The sequence below is a fragment of the Tamandua tetradactyla genome, chromosome 3, assembly GCF_023851605.1.
Source record: "Tamandua tetradactyla isolate mTamTet1 chromosome 3, mTamTet1.pri, whole genome shotgun sequence".
NCBI lineage: Eukaryota > Metazoa > Chordata > Mammalia > Pilosa > Myrmecophagidae > Tamandua > Tamandua tetradactyla.
In genome coordinates, this window is record NC_135329.1 from 174,956,791 (window position 1) to 174,977,704 (window position 20,914).

Below are 20,914 nucleotides of genomic sequence, written 5' to 3' on the forward strand. Positions count from 1 at the left end.
GCATCCCTGAGTTTGTTTTTTGTTTTGTTTTACAGACAACCACGCCCACTCCCACCCTCCCCCCATTAACTGCTTACAATATGTGGCTTTATGTGATTTCTCTTTACATTCTGACAGTAATTCTATGGTTAACGGTCAATAGTTCTCAAAGTGTGGTCTCCAGACCAGCCGCATTAGCATCACCCAGAAACTTGCTAGAAATACAAATCCTCAGGCTCCAAACCAGACCTACTGAATCAGAAACACTGAGTGGGGCCCAGCAGTCTAGGTTTAAACAAGTCCTCCAGGTGATTTTTGATGCACATTAAGTTTTGAAAACCAGAGTTACGTAATGGTTTTATTCCCGTTTTACACATGAGGACACTGAAGCACAGAGAGGTTGAAGGCCTGCCCAAGGTGGCTCAGCCGGGATGTGGTAGAACCAGATTGAACCCAGACTGACTCCCCAGCTCATGCTCTTCCCAGGAATGGAAGGGACTCATTCTTCCTTTCTCCAAATGCCCAGGACACAGCACCTGAATCTCATACACCCATCGAAGTCAGTTGCTTACCATTTACAGATTGACTTTATGAACAGTGGGAAAACTGAGGCAGCAGACACTGAATATCACGTTAATGGCGGCTGCACACTGGTTGACTCTGAAATGGGAGGTGACTTACAAAAACGACTGGGGTCCAGTTATTTGTGGCAATAATTAAATATAAATTTGGTTTCTTAAGAGTGTGCTTTAGAAGGTCTGCTATGGACACCCACTCACACCCATCTGGCACTGAATGTAAATTGGGAACAAGTATGACCGGAATAGCTTCCAGCTCAGAACCGCGCCCTTTCTGTGAGGCAGCCAGTGAGCTACTGGATGCTGCTGTTTGAGGGCACTTGGTCATGAAGACAGCCCAATGCTCACCTCCCGTTTGCCACACTTTGATCACAGCTTGTCCCTCTGAAGAATGAATCAAGTCATCCCCCACAAAACTTCCCTGGAGCTCACTCATTCCCTGCTTTATTCTCACTCCACCCTATGACCCTAGGCAAGGCCAGTGGGGATCAGGGAATGTAGCAGGTTGAATGGTGTCCCCCAGAAAGAGATGTCAGAGTCCTAACTTCTGGTACCTGTGAGTGAACGCTTATTTGGAAATGGGGTCTTTGTAGATGTAATTAAGTTAAGGATCTCAGGATGGGATCATCCTGGATTTAGAGAGCTTCGTAAATCCAAGGGATGTCCTTATAAGAGAGAGAAGAGGAAGATGTGAGACATAAAGAGACATGGGGAAAGGCATGAGAAGACGGAGGTGCACATTGGAGTGACGCGTCTGCAAGCCAAGGAACATGACGAATTGCTGGCAATCACCAGAAGTTAGGAAAGGGGCATGGAACCGATTCTTCCTCAGAGCCTCCAGAAGGAGCCAACCCTGCTGACAGCTTGATTTCACACTTCTTGTCTCCAGAACTCTGAGAGAATAGTTTTCTGTTGTCTTAAGTCACCCAGTTGGTGGCAATTTGTTACTGAAGCCGTAGAAAAACTTATGCAGGGGCTAATAACTAATAACACTTGCTGTCTGGAAAGAGGGCAGCGGTTTGGGCCTGCCCCAGGCAAATCTCCCCTCTGCTCATGCCAAGAGGAAGCTCTAACCTACACACTCCCCAGCATCTCCTCCCCATTTTAGGCCCCTGTCCAGACCTTGCTGTCCCTGCAGTGCCTCTTATCCCCATATTACACCAAGCACTTCCCATAACCCATGTCAGTCACAGTCTAATCTCCTTGACAGCGGGCGTGCTGGTTTGAAAAGGATGTATGTACCCTAGAAAAGCCATGTTTTAATCCTAGTCCGATTTGGTAAAGGCAGCCGTTTCTTCTAATCACTATTCAGTATTGTATGTCTGAAGCTGCAATAAGATCATATCCCTGGAGATGTGACTCAATCAATGTGGGTATTAGTCTTGATTAGATAGAGACGTGTCTCCACCCATTTGGGTGGGTCTTGATTGCTTTACTGAAATCCTATAAAAGAGGAAACATTTTGGAGAAAGGAGGAGATTCAGAGAGAGCAGAGAAGGACGACGGAGCCATGAGAAAGCCACAATAGAGAACACCGCAGAACCAAGAAGCAGAGAGCCCACCAGCCAGAGACTCTGAGAGATGAAGGAAAACGCTCTCAGGGAGCTGGAGAGGAAGCTAGCAGATGACACCGTGCTTGCCACGTGTCCTTCCAGCCGAAAAAGAACCCCTGACCTTGTTCGCCGTGTGCCCTTCCACATGAGAGAGAAACCCTGAACTTGATCGGCCTTCCTGAATCAAGGTATCATTCCCTGGATGTGTTAGATTGGACATTTCCATAGACTTGCTATAACTGGGACATTTCCATGGCCTAAAAACTGTTAATTTACAGCTTATTAAATTCCCCTTCTTAAAAGCCATTGAGTTTCTGGCATATTGCATTCTCGCAGCTAGCAACTAGAACCGTGGGTATGAGGACTCACTGGCCTACCTGGACTTTCCCTGCTCTCCCCCAGTGTTTCTACCTGTTCTAGCAGATTCAGAACTAGTCTTACCTGCTCATCTCATCAGAGGGAAGCCCACCTGGTATCTTTGCTTTCTCATGAGTACTGACATAGAAACCCACAGCCCACTCCCCAGGAGGAACTCTCCTGACCCACCCCTGCATTCCACTGAACCAGCAGCAAGACTCACCTTGAAAGAATAGGCAGAGACCTGCCGGGACTGCTCCAAATTGCTACGATGGGGCCTCTTGAAATGTCGAAGAAAGAGAAACTGAATATCAGGGTGATGTCCTTAGGCAGTTATTAGGAGAACTTACTTATGGTGAGCTGTAACTACCTGGTGATGGACAGAGAGACAGCAGGAAGTCCACTCAAGTATGTCAGTGCTTATGACAACCATTCTTTGGACTATATAGGGCTTGGGAACAAAGGTGGCTGAGTGCTAGAGGCTTATGTGCAAGTTTTGGGAAAACATCTGGATATATGCTTTTTTTCAAAATAACATGCATTGGGGCGAGCAGCATTCAAAGTTGTAGCAGCTAAAGTTCAGCCTGCTTCCAGGGAGTTATGCAAGAGGGATGTCTGGAGCAGAGAGGTAGGAGCCAGGTCAGTCCCCCGTCAGGTGGAAGATGCCCTATGTATCATACACCCACTCTCCATGGTTCGATGACACACAGAGGTGTCTTTTTTTAATTCTCAAAACAAATGCATTCTAATTTCAATAGCAAATATGTGCAGTCATACCTTAGAGAAGGAGGAGATGCTGACCTGAGATCCAGCAATTTTTTGTCCTAATTCCAAAAGGTTGAGAATGGCTGTGCCTGTCTTTCGGAGCCGTGCTCTCCATTCTTTTTTCCATCCGGAGTCAGACCCGGTGATTTGGGAAAGTGGAAAAGTCTCATTAAGCCATCCGTATGGAAACACTTTGATCAGATCATTATCAGAAACTTTGGGCTTTGAGCCTTCCTGTTTTAAGTATGCAGGGAAAAAAAATGGAAAAGATCCCAGGAAATACTAAAGACGTTGAAGTCTCCACCCTAAAGGGTGGAAAAAGTGTGATTGTTCATGAAAACAGTTTTGGGCTGTGAAGGAATTTAAAAAAAAAAAAAAACTAGCATTAAGCTGCTTCCATTTCTACCAAATACAGAACATAAGTTGGTTTTAATCGCAGAAATATCTATACTTCATCTACCCATAGAAATATGGGTACATATGAATAAAATGCATATTTAAAAAATTACATAGCTGGCGACTCAAATAGGTAACCAGAGAACTTGTGAGATCCCTCTTTGTGGTTGACTCTGAGAATCAATGGAGAGTTGCATCTTAGAAGGGCTGGCATTTCCCCTGCCTAGGAGATGCTCATGAGCATAACAAAACTTTTCACTTTGAAAAAGTTTTTAGGTAAAAGAATATGCTTAGCTCAAACTAGAAAATGCTTACAAGATTCCCAGCCTGCACGTCCAAGGCCACGCCTGCAAGAGCAATCTGCCATCCGAGACAGCCTTTGGGAGTCTGGTTTCCCCAGGAAGCATTTGTAGAAGAGACTTTAGATGACAGCTGTGGCAGCCAAATGCCATCTGCCACCAGAGAAGGTAGCCAGACAGAAAATAATAATCTAGAAAAGTCTTTAACCATTTAGAAACTCCATCTTTCAATTCTTTTTTTTTTAGCTTTTTTTATTGTATAGTATAACATATATACAAAGCAAAGAAATAAAAAAAGCAATAGTTTTCAAAGGACTCTTCAACAAGTGGTAACAGACAGATCCCAGAGTTTGTCATGGGCTGCCATATGATCCTCTCATATTTTTCCTGTTAGCTGCTCCGGAATATAGGAGGCTAGAGGGTTTAAATATTTTTTTATCATCACAATTGACCTTTTTTCCTTCTTTTGTGAAAAATAACATATATACAAAAAAGCTATAAACTTCAAAGAACTGCACCCAATTAGTTGTAGAACAGATTTCAGAGCTTGACATGGGTTACAATTTCACAATTTTAGGTTTTTACTTCTAGCTGCTCTAAAATACTGGAGACTAAAAGAGATATTAGTTTAATGGTTCAGCATTCATATTCATTTGTTAAATCCTATCTTCTATGTATAACTCCACCATCACCTCTAACCTTTCCATACCACTCTTTAGGGGTGTTTGGGCTATGGCAATTCTAAATTTTTTATATTGGAAAGGTCTGTCACTAATATAGGTTAGGAAGATGGAATTATCTGATGTTCCAGAGAGGCTGGGCTAGGTTTCAGGACTTCTCTAGACCACTGACCCATCTGGAGGTTGTAGGTTTTGGAAAGTTATTCTAGTTCATAAAACCCTTGTGGAATCTTACATATTACCCTAGGTGTTCTTTAGGATTGGCTGGAATGGTCCTGGTTGGGGATTGGCAGATTATGATAGGTAGCAAGGCCTGCCTGAAGCTTGCATAAGAGCAACCTCCAGAGTAGCCTCTCGACTCTATTTGAACTCTCTCTGCCACTGATACTTTATTAATTACACTTCTTTTCCCCCTTCTAGTCAGGATGGAATTGTTAATTCCAAGGTGCCAGGTCTGGATTCATCCCTGGGAGTCATATCCCATGTCTCCCGGGAGATTTTCACCCCTGGATGTCATGTCCCACGTAGGCGAGAGGGCAAATAATTTCACCTACAGAGTTGGACTTAGAGAGACTGAGGCCACATCTGAGCAACAACAGAGGTCCTCCAGAAGTAACTCTTAAGCATGCCTATAGGTAGTGTAAGCTTCTCTGCTACCTACACGAACTTCACAAGAGTAAGCCTCATGATCGAGGACATGGCCTATTGATTTGAGGTCCCTAAAGTTTGACGCAGCATCAGGGGATTCCCTGATGGTAAGGTTTAATAGTTCCATATCCTTTCTCCCCTCCCTCTGGGAACTTTGCCAATACTTTTTGATTATCTGCTTAATATACTCTAGGATGTTTCCAGGCATTACAATAATCTATATGAGATTAAAGGACCTCTTTCTTATTCTGGGCTCCCTGTGTTTCAATTGTTCAAATGAGCTAAACAGATATGTTGAATTAGATTATGCACTACAGAAAGTTTCAGTTCCAGATCAAATAAGCCTTTCTTCCATTGGTCTCAAAGAGTATGTGTGGTTCTCAAATATAGACACTGTCTTCCTTACCCCTATGTTCTGAACTACTTTAAGCCCAACCTGTTTGCCTTCATTATTATCTCTAAATATCAGGTTATATATATATAACAGCCTCTCAAAATCCAGAAAAAATAATCAACCACTCTGAACTTAATGTGTCGGCTCTAAAAGCTTACAATCTAGGCCCCTGTTTTCTTATAAACATTTTCTAAAGATAACCAGACCATTGTTGTTCTTTTGTTTCTGGCTTATTTTGTCTCAACAAATGTCTCACGTTATGTTCATTCACATTGTTGCATGCTGCACTACTATGTTCCTTTTTGTAGTAGCCCAACCTTCATTCACAAACATACACCATCGTTCACCAATCTACTTCTCCAACAGCGCATCCTTCAGCCACCTGTATTCATCGGACATCATGTAGAGTGCTCAAAGTCCACAATCCATCAACATTCTCAATTTTAGATAATTTCATTGTCCCCAAGAGAAAGAAAACCAGTAAACACCCCCTTGCTAAATAGGAAATCTAAACCTCCTCTTAACTCTTGTCCCACCACCCCCCATTACTTACCTCTGCTGTTGCTGTGGTAGTGCTGATGGTTTCCTTTTGAACATAGTTCATAGCATGCAATAGCAGTTTTCCCCCTGTGTCCTGAATTTAAACACTCTTTATACAAGAATCATATCTTTGAAGTAATTCTTGAGAGAACTAATTCATATTTCTAGGGCAAATCACTGGGACATGTAGGTCTATATATCCCTTTCAATCTTGTTCATCTTCAATATGGCAATATTATTATATACCCACCTGAGAACCACCTTCACTCCTATCTATTCCCTTACATTGGAGTTCAACCTCATTAGCTAACAACTCACCCATCTCTAACTTCCATGTATCTCTAAGTTCCCTATATTCTGTATTATAAGCCTTTGATTATACCTTTATGCTGGTCATAAAAGTGGAATCTTACAGTGCTATCCCTTTGTGTCTGGCTAATTTCACTCAGCATTATGTCCTCAAGTTTCATCCATCTTGTCATGTGCTTCAGGACCTCATTTCATCTTACTGCTGCATAATATTCCATCATATGTATATACCACATTTTGTTGATTCACTCAGCTGTTGATGGGCATTTGGTTTGTTTCCATCTTTTGGCAACTGTGAATAATGCTGCTATGAACATTGGTGTGCAAATGTCTGTTCATGTCATTGCTTTCAGCTCTTCTGGGTATATACCAAGTAGTGCTATTGTTGGTTTAAGGGCAACTCGATATTTAGTTTCCTAAGGAACCACCAAACAGTCTTCCATAGTGGCTACACCATTGTACATTCCCACCAGCAGTGCATAAGTGTCCCAGTTTCCCCACATCCTCTCCAACATTTATAGTTTCCTGTTCGTTTAATAGCAGCATTTCTTATAAGTGTGAGGTGGTACCTCATTGTAGTCTTGATCTGTATTTCCTTTATAGCCATTGAAAATGAGCATCTCTCCATGTGCTTTTGAGCCACCTGTTTTTGCACTTCAGAAAAATGCCTATTCATATCTTTAGCCCATTTTATAATTAGGTTGTTTGTTCTTTTGTTGTTGAGTTGTATGATTTTTTTTGTATATACAGGATATCAAACATTTGTCCGATAAATGATTTCCAAATATTTTCTCCCATTGAGTTGGCTGCCTCTTCACCTTTTTGACAGTCTTTTGAGGTGCAGAAGCATTTGATTTTGAGGTGTTCCCATTTATCTATTTTTTCTTTTGTTGCTTGTGCTTTGGGTGTAAAGTTTAGGAAGCTACCTCCTATTACTAGGTCTTGAGAATGTTTCCCTACATTTTCTTCTAGAAGCTTTGTGGTGCTAGTTCTTATATTTAGGTGTTTGATCCACTTTGAGTTAATTTTTGTGTAGGGTGTAAGATAGGCATCCTCTTTCATTCTCTCGGCTATTGATATCCAGTTCCTCCATGCCCAATTATTGAAAAGACTATTTGTCCCAGTTCAGAGGATTTGGGGGCCTTATCAAAAATGAATTGACCATAGATTTGGTGGTCTTTTTCTGCACTCTCAATTTGATTTCATTGATCAATGCTTCTATCTTTGTGCCAGTACCATGCTGTTTTGACCACTATGGCTTTATAGTAGGTTTTAAAGTCAGGGAGTGTTAGTCCTCCCACTTCTCTCTTCTTTTTTAGGGTGCTTTTAGCTATTCAAGGTCACTTTTCCTTCCAGATGAATTTGGTAGTTAGCTTTTGCAAATCTTCAAAGTAGGTTGTTGGAATTTTGATTGGTACTGTGTTGAATCTGTAGATCAATTTGGAGAGAATTGACATCTTAACTGCATTTAGCCTTCCTAACCATGAGCAGGGAATGTCTTTCCACCTATTCAGATCTCCTTTGATTTCTTTTAGCAGTTTTATGTCGTTTCTGTGTACAAGTCATTTACATCCCTAGTTAAGTTCATTCCTAAGTATTTGATTCTTTTTGAATGGATTTTTTTTCCTTAACTTACTCCTCAGCTAGGTCATTGCCTGTGCATAGAAATGTTCCTGATTTTTGCACATTAATTTTGTATCCCACCACCTTGCTGAATTTATTAGCTCAAGTAACTTTGTTGTAGAATTCTCAGGATCTTCCAAGAATAGTGTCATATCATCTGCAAATAATGAGAGTTTTACTTCTTCCTCTCCAATTTGGATGCCTTTTATTCCTTTGTTCTGCCTGGTTGCTCTAGCTAGAACTTCTAGCACAATGTTGAGTAACAGTGGTGACAGTGGGCATACTTGTCTTGTCCCTGATCTTAAGGGAAAAGCTTTCAGTCTCTCTCCATTGAGTATGATACTGGCCATCAGTTTCTCATGGATTCCCTTTATCATATTGAAGTAGTCACCTTTCATTACTATCTTTTGGAGTATTTTTATCAGAAAAGTATGCTGAATTTCGTCGAATGCTTTTTCAGCAACAATCAAGATGATCATGTGATTTTTCCCTTTTAATTTGTTAATGTGCTGCATTACATTGAGTGATTTTCTTGTGTTGAACCATCCTTGCATTCCTGGTATAAACCCCACTTGGTCATGGTGTGTAATTCTTTTAATGTGCTATTGGATTCGATTTGCTAATATTTTACTGAGAATTTTTGTATCTATGTTCATTAGGGAGATTGGCCTGTAGTTTTCCTTTCTTATAGTATCTTTATCTGGTATTGGTATTAAAACAATATTAGCTTCTTAAATGAGTTAGGTAGAGTTCCTTTTTCCTCAATTTTTTTGAAAAGTTTGAGCAGGATTGCTGTTAGTTTTTTTGGAATGTTTGATAAAATTCTCCTGTGAAATCATCTTGTCCTGGGCTTTTCTTTGGAGGAAGATTTTTGATGACTGATTAAATCTCTTTACTTGTGATTGGTTTGTTGAGATCCTCTATTTCTTCCCGAGTCAGTGTAGCTTGTTTGTGTGTCTCCTGAATTTGTCCATTTCATCTAAGTTGTCTAGTTTGTTGACATATAGTTGTTCATAGTATTCTCTTATGATTTCTTTTATTTCTTCAGGGTCTGTGGTAACACACCCCTTCTCATTTCTGATTTTGTTTATTTGCATCCTCTCCCTCTTTTTCCTGTGTCAGTCTTGCTAGCAGCCAATCAATTTTATTGATTTTCTCAAAGAACCAACTTTTGGTTTCATTGATTCTTTCTAGTGTTCTTTTATTCTCCCATTCATTTATCTCTTCTTTAATCTTTGTTATTTCTCTCCTCTTATTTGCTTTGGGATTAATTTGCTGTTATTTCTCAAGTTCCTCCAGATGTGCTGTTAAGTCCTCACTTTCTGCTCTATGTTGTTTTTTAATATAGGCATTTAGGGCAATAAATTTCCCTCTCAACAAGCCTTTGCCACATCCCATAAGTTCTGATAAGTTTTTCATCTTATCAGATAGCTACTTATTTCTCTAACAATTTCTTCTTTGACCCACTGGTTGTTTAAGAGTGCGTGATTTAATGTCCATATATTTGTTAATGTTCTTGTTCTTGGTGGTTATTGAGACCCAGCTCATCCCATTGTGATCAGAGAAAGTGCTTTGAATAGCTTCAATGTTTTTAAATTTATAAAGACCTGTTAGTGCCCCAGCATATGATCTATCTTGGAGAATATTCCATGAGCAGTAGAATATATCCTTGTACTGTGGGGTGCAATGACCTAAATATGTCTGTTAGGTCTAATTCATTTATCAGGTTATTTAACTTCTCTATTTCCTTGTTGATCTTCTATCTGGATGTTTTATCTATAGAGGAGCACAGTGTATTGAAGTCTCCTATATTATTTTTGAAACAGCCATCACTCCCTTCAGTTTTTCCAATGTCTGTCTCATACACTTTGGAGCTTCTTGATTGGGAACATAAACATTTATGATTGTTATGTCTTCTTGGCGAATTGGCCCTTTAATTAGTATATAGTGTCCTTCTTTGTCTCTTATGATTTCTTTACATTTAATGTCTATTTTGTCCGATATTAGTATAGCTACTCCTGCTTTCTTTTAGTTGCAATTAGCATGGAAAATCTTTTTCCATCCTTTCACTTCCAATTTATTTGTATCCTTGGGTCTAAGATGAGTCTCCTGTAAGCAGCATATAGCTGGATTATGTTTCTTAATCCATTCTGCCAATCTGTATTTTTTAATTGGTAAGTTTAATCCATTAACATTCAAAGTTATTACTGAAAAGGTGTTTCTTGATGCCACCATCTTATCTTTTTAATTTTGTTTATCAGATCTATATATTCTTTTCCCTCTTTCTCTTTGTATTCTTTAAATTACCCTTAATGGTACTCTTCAATTCTGTGCCCTGCTCCAGACTTCCCTCTCCTGTCTTTTTTTCTCAACTGGAAGAATTCCTTTTAGTATTTCTTATAGGGCCAGTCTCTTGTTAACAAATTCTTTGAGGACTTCTTTGTCTGTGAAAACTTTACTCTCTCCATTCAATTTTGAAGGACAATTTGGCTGGGTACAGAGTTCTTGGCTGAAAGTCTTTCTCTTTCAGGATCTTGAATATATCATACCACTGCCTTCTCACCTCCAGGGTGCTAGTTCAGTAGTCTGAACTCAGTCTTATTTGGTTTCTCTTATATGTTCTCTTATTTGGTTTCTCTTATAGATTGTTTTTCTCCTGCCACTTTCAGGATTTTCTGCTTCTCTTCAACATTTGACGGATGATTGGCATATGCCTTGGGAAGGGCCTGTTTGGATTTATTCTGTTTGGAATTCATTGGTCTTCTTTGATTTGTATATTTATGTCCTTTATGAGGGTTGGGAAGTTTTCCCCCATTATATCCTCAGCTACTCTTCCTAGCTCTTTACTCCTCTCTTCTCCTTCTGGGACACCAATGATTCTTGTATTTGTGCTCTTTGTTTTGTCTATTGTTTCCCTGAGCTCCCATTCAATTTTTTTCCATCTTTTTTTGTCATTTGTTGTTTTCAGTCTTTGAAGTCAATTATCCTGTCCTCTATATCGTTATTTTTTCTTCTGTCTCTTCAAATCTGGTGTTGTGTGCCTCTAGTACATTTTTTATTTGGTCAACAGAGTCTTTAATCTCTGTGATATCCACTATTTTTCTATTTATTCTTTCAAATTCCTCTTTACGCTCTTCTGTCTTCTTAGTCTCCTTTATGTCATTTGCTATCCCTCTTATTTTATTAAGTAGAGTTGTATGAACATCTTCGATTAGTGTTTCAAGTGTCTGTGTCTCCTCTGGTGTTTTAATTTGGTCATTAGGCAGGGCTATATCTGTCTGCATTGTGATATGCTTAGTGATCTTCTGCTGTCTTCGTGGCATGTACATATCTTGATTTATTTACATTTTGAGTTGATTTCTTTCAGTAGTCTAAGGCCTTGTGTTTGCAGGATGGTTGTACAGCAGGGAGAAGGGCATGGGCTGGGCACCCAGTGCAGTGATTTGTTTCAGGGCAGGGATAGGTGCAGGTTGGGGGTGTTATGCTGATGCTTGTGAATGTGGGTGCCCAGCAGCCAAGGAGGATGTAGATGTGTGGGTGCTTCAGTCTGGGGCATAACCCTGGTGTGCACTGGTCTAAGGTATGGGGTCCTTTGTGTGCATATGTAGACCTGTGGCAGCAGGTCAGCATTATGCCTTCATGGATTGGGGGCAGATGTGACCTGACTGTGCAGGTTTGCACTTTCTTAGAGTTGGGAAGTGTGACTGAGGGCTGCACGCATGCACGGTTCTAGAACTGCTGTAAAATGTGTTTCTCAGAGCTGAATAACATGATTGGGGGCCCGTGCACATGCATGGGCCTGGGAGTGCTGTAAACAGACGTGCAGAGCTCAGGAGGGGTGGAGTGAAGCTGTGTGACACTAAGGGTCAGGGCCAGGGGTAGCCCAGGCAAGAGGGTTAGTGTCCGCAGCCTTTATGTGCTGGCAACAGCCTGCAGGGAACAGGGAGGGGAAGATAGTGCCTGGGAGGGGTGCTGGCGAGGTGGGTTGGGCTGCACTTGGGGTGGGGGTGGGGACCAGGCACGTGCACTGGGGGCTTTTGAGGTGGGGTGCCTGGAGCATGGGGAATAGGAGCAGGTGACAGAATTTGGGTGCACAGGGTGTAGCGTGAGTCACCAGTCATAGGCTGCACTGGTGAGGGTAGTGTGCCCAAGGAATGGAGCCTGGCTTACTTCCTAGTCCCGGGCTCCCGTCCTTGCACTCCCATGGGCTCTGCACCAGACTCCAGCTTTCTGCCGCTCAGTTACTCAGCCTGTGTAACCAGGGCTGCCCTATGTGGTACAGAAGGCTCCCCCAGGTCAGCTGCACTCCCAAATTGACACCTCAGTCACCCTCCTGTCCGTTCTTTAACTTTTCTGTGGAGCAGGGCTAATCTCAAGCTACTCTGTTCGGCCATCTTCTCTGAAGTCCACTTCCTATCTTTCAATTCTTAAAATTGCTTTTTCTCTTAAAAAGCTGAGTTTATTTTCAGTGTGTCCTTTCATGTTAATGCCATGATATTCTAAAGGTCAATCTCTATCATGGACTCACTTTCTTTGGATCTTGTTGTGCAGTTTGGTATTTTCATCTACCAGATTAGTTAAACATGTACAAAACAATTGATAGGAAAATTTGCAAGCAAGAATTTGATCCAGAGAATCCAATAAGATGTGTGCTGGTTTGAAAGGATGTATGTACCCTAGAAAAGCTATATTTTAATCAAAATCCCATTTTGTAAAGGCAGAATAATCCCTATTCAATACTGTATGTTTGAATCTGTAATTAGGCCATCTCCCTGGAGAAGTAACCCAATCAAGAGTGGTTGTTAAATTGGATTAGGGGAGATGTGTCTCCACCCATTTGGGTGGGTCTTGATTAGTTTATGGGAATCCTATAAAAGAGGAAACATTTTGGAGAAAGTGAGAGATTTCTGTGAGAGCAGAACGACATAGCCACTTGAAACAGAGAGCCCACCAGCCATCGACCTAAGGAAATGAAGAAGGAAAACACCTCCTGGGGAGCATCATGAAAGGACGCCAGGAGAGAAAGCTAGCAGATGATGCCATGTTCACCAAGTGCCCTTCCAGATGAGAGAGAAACCCTGACCCTGTTCACCATGTGCCTTCTTACTTGAGAGAGAGAGAGACCCTGAACTTCAGCAGCCTTCTTGAACCAAGGCATCTTTCCATGGATGCCTTTGATTGGACATTTCTATAGACTTGCTTTAATTGGGACATTATCTCAGCTTTAGAACTGTAAACTAGCAGCTTATTAAATTCCCCTTTTTAAAAGCCATCCCATTTCTGGTATATGGCATTCTAGCAGCTAACAAACTAGAACAGACGCTTGGAGAAATGTATGGAAAATTCTTCATATTATGGTAAGAAAAATGCTACACAGGAATTTAACCAGCAGAGTTATTGCAAGAAGAGAGGAATTACCATTATCCCTATGAAATTCTCAGTTGAATATCCAAAGAATGTTATTATCAGGTAATTTACAGTAATGCTTACAGTCTGAAAAAAATTTTTTTCCCAATGGCTTATGATAAAATATCTGGAGATACTAATTTTCAGAAAGAAAATTTTAATTTAGAAATTAGTACTAAATTTTAGTATTTAATAACTCCAGAGGTTTTCAGTATTGGTTTGGCAGATTTGCCTCTTTTGCAATAGCAAAAACACCACAGTTCTAATTTACAGATCATCTCAAGGAATGCCTTAAGTTACTATCCTATTTAACAGCTGTTATTATGCTTTTGTGAAACATTCAAGCATTATTTCTGGAAATCTTTTCTGACTGGCACCATGAACCTTTTTTTTTCATTCAACAGTGTATTTTGGAGATCTTTTTATGCAATAAGAATCTGCCTTTAAAAATGAAATCCCTAATTTCTATTTTTTCTCATCTCCCATCACCATCCTTTTTAATGATACCATAATTTCTCAGCTGGACTATTCTAATAGCCATCTAATTGGTATCAGTTTTCTTTTTTTTTAATTTATTAATTTAAAAAATTAACAAATGAAATAAAACATTAACATAGATAATCAGTAATTCACAGTATCATCACTTAGCTGCATAGTCATCATTTCTTCGAACATTTGCATCCATTCAGGAAAAGAAATAAAAAGACAATAGAAAAAGAAATAAAATGAAAACAGAAAACAAAAGATTATACCTACCATACCCCTTACCCCTCGCTTTCACTGATCACTAGCATTTCAAACTAAATTTATTTTAACATTTGTTCCCCCTATTATTTATTTTTATTTCATATGTTCTACTCATTTGTTGACAAGGTAGATAAAAGGAGCATCAGACACAAGGTTTTCATAATCACACAGTCACATTGTGAAAGCTATATCATTATTCAATCAACCTCAAGAAACATGGCTTCTGGAACACAGCTCTATATTTTCAGGCAGTTCCTTCCAGCCTCTCCACTACATCTTGAATAACAAGATGATATCTACTCAATGCGTAAGAATAACCTCCAGGATAACCTCTCAACTCTGTTTGGAATCTCTCAGCCATTGCCACTTTGTCTCATTTCACTCTTCCCCCTTTTGGTCGAGAAGGTTTTTTCAATCCCTTGATGCTGAGTTTCAGCTCATTCTAGGGTTTTTCTCAATCCCTTAATGCTGAATCTCAGCTCATTCTAGGATTTCTGTCCCATGTTGCCAGGAAGGGCCACACCCCTGGAAATCTTGTCCCATGAAGACAGGGGGAGGGTGGTGAGATTGCTTGTTGGGTTGGCTGGAGAGAGAGAGGCCACATCTGAGCAACAAAAGAGGCTCTCTTGGGGTTGACTCTTAGGCCTAAATTTTAAGTAGACTTGACCTATCCTTTGTGGGGTTAAGTTTCATATGAACAAACCCCAAGACCGGGGCTCAGCCTATTGCTTTGGTTGTCCACACTGCTTGTGAGAATATCAAGATTTCAACTCAGGGAAGTTGAATTTCTCCTCGTTCTCACCATTCCCCAAAGGGGGCTTTGCAAATACTTTTCCACTCACTGATCAAATCACTCTGGGATTCATCAGGGCATCACTCTGGACAAACCAACAAAATCTCATGTCCTACCTGAGATTCCAAGTACTTATGGTGTTCAATCAGACATATATAACTTATCTACATAAGTTATATTAGGAAATGCACTAGTCAAAATATAAATTTTGTACCAACTAAACATGTTTTGCTTTAGTCTCACACATAAGGTGACATTTTAAAATATTAATTACCATCCATTTTCAGGACCCTGCAGTAATGACATTTCTTTGTTCTTCCTCATGCAAAAACATTTTTAGAATTTGTACATTTAGTCACTATTATTATACACTCTAGGCATTCCTAGATTATACCATCTCAATCTTTAACATCTATCTTTCTTTCTGATTTCATTTATGCCCCCAGCCCTCCTCCCTCTATCATTCTCACATGCACCATGCACCTTTAATTCTTACCTTCATTACAGTCACGGTGCTGAAACCACTGGTTTCCTTTTAGGCCTATTCATCCCAGACTGTTAAAAAAGCCCTAATCTTAATCATCCCTGTTCCTCTTCTTAGCCCAGGGCACAGATGTTTGGATGGAAGAATGGATGGATATGGACAGATGGTTGAATGGATGGTTGATGGATGGGTGAATGCATTACCACATAAATGAAATAATTTTTGCAGGAGCTGGATTCTTCCTTTGCAATTTCCTTGAAATTGCTCTACTAGTTCTAGAAAAAATAAGATCTACTGTGGCATAATTTTATTCTTGTCCTGGTGGCTTAGTCTCTTTCTCTCCCTCCCTCGCCATTTTGGCACGTCCGGTTCTTCTAGACCTCTGAATTACAGGCCTCGCCGGCGACTAGTGATGATGCACTCTTGTCTCTTTAACCCTATTGGTCTTCTCCTTAGTCCTCCACCTACCCAACATCCTCTGCTACGGGTACACTCAGGAACAGCATCTCTATGGTCACAGTCACTCATCCGTCCTCCCTGTGTGATTGGCTACCCTCCCCTGGAGGCCACGCCCTAACTCCGCCTCTCCTCAAACTGTATATAATCCAGGGCTCACCGAGCCTCGTGGTCTTTAGCTACTGGCAGCCCTGGCATAAGCGTCTACCAACAATAAAGCTACCTCGCTTCATGCCTTAATTGACTCGGCCTCCAGTCCTTTAGACCCGCAGCGAGGTCTCTTGCGCGTGCCCCTTGGACCCAGACCCCCGGCTCAAGCCCCTTTTCTGCGTGCGGCAGTGTCGTCTAGCAAGCAGTGAGAAGTTGAGGAGTAGAGGGTCCCCGATAGTTTAGTGGTTGGGCCAAACCGCAATCTACATTGTATCATCCTTTCTACAAGGCACAGTAGAGTCCTTGGAAAACTGCACTGAAATATCAACATTTCTATCATTTATTTGTTCTTGTTCTCTGTAGAGTTCCCAAAGAGTACACTTCACTTTGGAAGTAAAGTTGTCACCAGAGGCCTATAATGAATCTTTAGAAAGGCACTGCCATCAAAATCAAGAAAAGACAGATTTCTGAAAGGCAGTGTTAGACCGTGGGACTTTAGAACAATTTTTTTTTTAAGAATTGTTTTATAAAATTGCATGAGTTTATTGGCAAAAAGAGATGAATATAGCTAAACATACTCCTACACTTAATGTTCATGAGCATCTTGCCTGAGATATGAGACTGTACAAGGAAGATATTTCTCCTGCTTCTCCACCTTTCTGTGGGTGTCCCTGATTGCTGGAAAAGGGCGCAATTCCAGCTCATTAAGTTACCCCACACTACTTCACAACTCCATCTCTCTATTTGCATTTTATCAATAGATGATTTGGAAACATAATGTTTACTTTGTAAGCAGAAACTCCTTTCAGATATTCTAATTAACCACTCCCAATGTCCTGATAAGCCTAGGGAAGACAATACCTAGTTTAGCTTCTTAGTTTCTTTTTTAAGATTAATGTATATATGTATTTTTTTTGCATGCCCTAATTTACCTAACTTGACTATTCCTTTTAACCACACCCTGCCTCCCAGAACTTTCCTGCCTACTCCTCTCAAAATTTATCTGACTCAGATTCTACTTGCTCAAGACATTCCCCTCTCTTCCCGTGAGAGAAGCTAACCTGAGAGCACAGATTAATAAATTGCACCGATCCAGTATAATCTGCAATTTTTGTGTGTTTGTGTGGAGGTGCATGGTCTGGGAATTAAACCAGGTCTCCCACATGAAAGGCGAGCATTCTACCACTGAACCTCCTGTGTACCTTATAATCTGCATTTTAATGAGAAATTTCTAGAAGTGGTGCCTAAATCCCCATGTTTGTCCAGCTTGTAATGCCGTTCAGGTCTCCTCAGCCAACATGCTTGGGTAAGGGGACTCCAAGCATTGTTTCCCTAGACTGCTAGATGGCTGATTAGTGTACCTCTTTTCAAAGAAAAGTTGTTAAAATTTATTTTTTACTACCCAATATAAGTAGCTGTTTTGCTCTTTTGTGATTATATTAATAGTATATGCTTTTCTTAAAAAAAACAACAACAAATAAAGATTTTAAGCCCATACAAAAAGTCCAAAGGCAAAAAAAAAAAAAAATTTAATCACCTGGAAGCCAGCCATCCAGAGATAAGCCATCAATATTTTGTCAATATCCTTTTATACACTTCTCCATGTATATGTACATGCATGTCCATATAATTTTATGTAATTGGGATCATTTTATATGTGATGTGTTCAGTTGTGGACACATTTTAACAGGCTTTTTCTTTTTCTTTTTGGCAGGGAAGTGTTGCCTCTTCCCCTACTGCGAGGTAACCAATGTCAATAGCCTAGGGTAGGTCCTTCCATTTCTCTCTCCATGTTCATATACTCAAAGGTAAACATTCATACACATATATGGGGGTTGGTGCATAGTATCTTTAGTGTTTTTGTATGAGAATGTTCCTCTTGCCTCTCACTTTCCACCTGCAGAATGCCTGTCAAACCCTCATGAAACACCTTGAACCCATCATTAGCCAGAGTCCTAATGGCACCTTGGAGGAGTAAGAAAGTACCAGGCATGGCTGGAGACTGCAGAGCTCCTGTTCCATGGTCTACGAGTCCCCTACAGTTTCCTTCTTCTCACCTGTGCAGGGCAGGGCAGGGCTTCTCCATCTTTAATGAGCCAATAGATTACCTGGGCAGGTAGTTAAATTGTGGGGAGCCTGAGACTACATTACTACTAAGCCTGAAGCCTATGCTGCTGAATACACTTTGGCTAGTGAGAGCACAGGAGTCAGGATAGATACACATCAGCAACACACCCTGCAACCAGATCTTGTTGAACAGAGCTCTGGTTCAGGCAGATTTTGATTCACACCTGGAGAAGTAGCTCACAGGTGTTAAATGCTTACCTTATTTAAATACAGCTTAATGTGTGTCTGGTAATTAGCAAAGGAAGGTAGTGCCCACACTTTCTAGTTTACTTTTAGAAATTTAAGGAGAAAAAAACAATAAATTGAAAGGAAGTATATGCATGAGCTGTTACAGTGGATCAGGTTTTGAAAAAGCTCTTTGGTAAAGGCTACTATTTTTGCCATTTTTCTAAGCACACATTTCAAATATTCATGAAGAAAACTAGATGGGCATTTCCTGGATGGCAATTCTTGTTCTTCTTTCAGGAATACAGGTTTTGATAGTAGAACACGACTTTAATGAAAATTTGAGAAAATGGAGTTTATGCAAAGCCATGTGAGTGTTCAATTAGTGCTGACCATGACTTTGAAATTTCTTAAGAAACCCTAGGGAGCACTGATGGGTGAGAGTGGCAGCAGCATGAGTCATCTACCAAAGTGAACTCTTTCACTGGTTCCTATGAAACTTTAAAGAATACATATATAGTCTAACTACAGCTGTAGTTCTACCCTAGACCCAGTGCCCCATGTATGGGGATAGGAAGGTTGAGATCCTTTGTCAGATTTTGCATTTAAACTTCCACCGCAGATTTTTACCTTCATTGCTTTATCAGATATTCTTTAGACAGATCCACAAAAAAAGTGACTTTTGTATTCTCAATGGAAGTCAGACAAAGCCAATTACATTTCTTGACCATGTGTAAGAACCCACTTGTTCATTCAGCAGAATAATATTTCCAACAATAAGGAAAATTATGGCAGCTATAAAATGGTTATTCACTCATGTTTCTCTTCTTTCGTACAATTATGTATTTGTCCTTTTCTCTTTTTCATGTTACTGAAGCTTTCACTGAAAACATTAGTCCCTCTCCTACTGGATATTTTAAGTAAAGGTATGTAAAACCATCCTAAAATTATTCCCCTTTGGAATAGGAAAGAAGGCTTAGAAAAACTGTGCTCAATTATTATAGAAAAAATAATTGTAAATAAACAATTATTTACATTTTAATATTAGATCCATTATTATGTGCTTCATTCTATTTTTACAGAGAGGTCTTCATGAGGGACAGAAATGTCTATTTATCAGTTGTATTATGATGGGAAGAGAGACACATTTGAAATGAGTCCCATAATTTCCTAAATTTGATGCTTTATTACATATGATCTAGCCACAGGTTTACAAGTTTGCTTGAACAATCCTGTGCACAGTGTGGACAAGTCAGCATAGAAGGATTTTTGCAAAGTTTTTAGTGCTGTGCAATATGGATTTAGCACTAAGGCCTTTTGGTCTTAGAATTTAATAGTGTATTCTTATGCAACTTTTGCTGCCTCTGAATATTTCTTGCTGTCCAAAAATGCTCCACCTCCTGCCACCCATAGTCCTTTCAGTTGTTAGAAAGTATGAATCAAGCCAGAGACAACCAAAGAGCACACATACAAATAGTGTGGGGCATTGAGCAAGATACTGCATCAGATAAAAGCATTTGTCCAAGCAGGCAACAGAAAGATCCTGCCAGAAATAACAAAAACTAACCCTGCTCTTACCATGGGCTTTTCTGGAGACTGATGTAGAAGCCAAGAGTTTAAAGCAAGACCTACAGAATTTGTTGCAAGCTGCTGGCCTCAGGATGGCGGCGGTAACTGTGGGGATTGTTATGTAGAGCAGTCTGGGAGGAAGAAAATGTTTACCCCAAACAGTTATGTTAAGTATGAAGAACACTGTGAGATAAGAATCTTGCTCCCTCAGGAAATGCCTGCATATCTATTGACATCCTGTGGTATATAACAAGGATCTGGTTGAGAATAAAATTGTCTGAAGTCTGTCTGAAGTAAACTCAAGCTTCAGACCTCCTGAACCCGCCTGTGTCTTTCTTTCTTTCTTCCTTTCTTTTTTTCTCATCATTCCTTAATATCCTTCGAGCTCCGTCTCAATAGGAAGCAACAGACTGATATGACTTTCTTGGTAATATCTATAAAAATACCTCTGTCTTGTGATGGTGGATGGGAACTTCTTTGAATGAGAAGCCACCTCTCATGTCAATCACCAAGAAAAAACAACATGACCTCAAACAGTAAACTAGAATGGAAGGTGCTCAGTCTCTGTTGGTTTCACATGTCCAGACCATGGAAGGCACAGATCTCCTGCTGGTGTTTACAGATGACAATGACCATTATGAGACCGGAGATCAAAAGCCAGGAAGAAAAGCATCCAAGCATTGGGCCTGCAAGAGAAGAGAAGTAAAATTAGTTCTAAACAAGATCAATGAAATTATGTCCTTTTGTTATCCTCTTGTTACCTCCTGTGATGGTTAAGTTACTGTGTCACCTCAGCCAGGTTATTATGCCCAATTGTTTAGTCAAGCAAGCAAGCACTGCCCGGTTGTTACTGTGAGGAAGTTTTGTGGATTTAAATAATCAGTAAGTTGATTGTT

At 40.3% G+C, this 20,914-nt stretch overlaps 1 long non-coding RNA gene across 1 annotated transcript in view; it reads right to left on the reverse strand.

Moving 5' to 3' along the window:
* LOC143676493 (uncharacterized) overlaps window positions 1-20,285 on the reverse strand; it is a 40,911-nt gene extending 20,626 nt beyond the window's left edge. Inside the window, exon 1 of the long non-coding RNA XR_013172140.1 lies at window positions 20,028-20,285. This is a non-coding gene — a long non-coding RNA (uncharacterized LOC143676493). The remainder of the gene's footprint in view (window positions 1-20,027) is intronic.
* Between the last annotated feature and the right edge of the window lie 629 nt (window positions 20,286-20,914).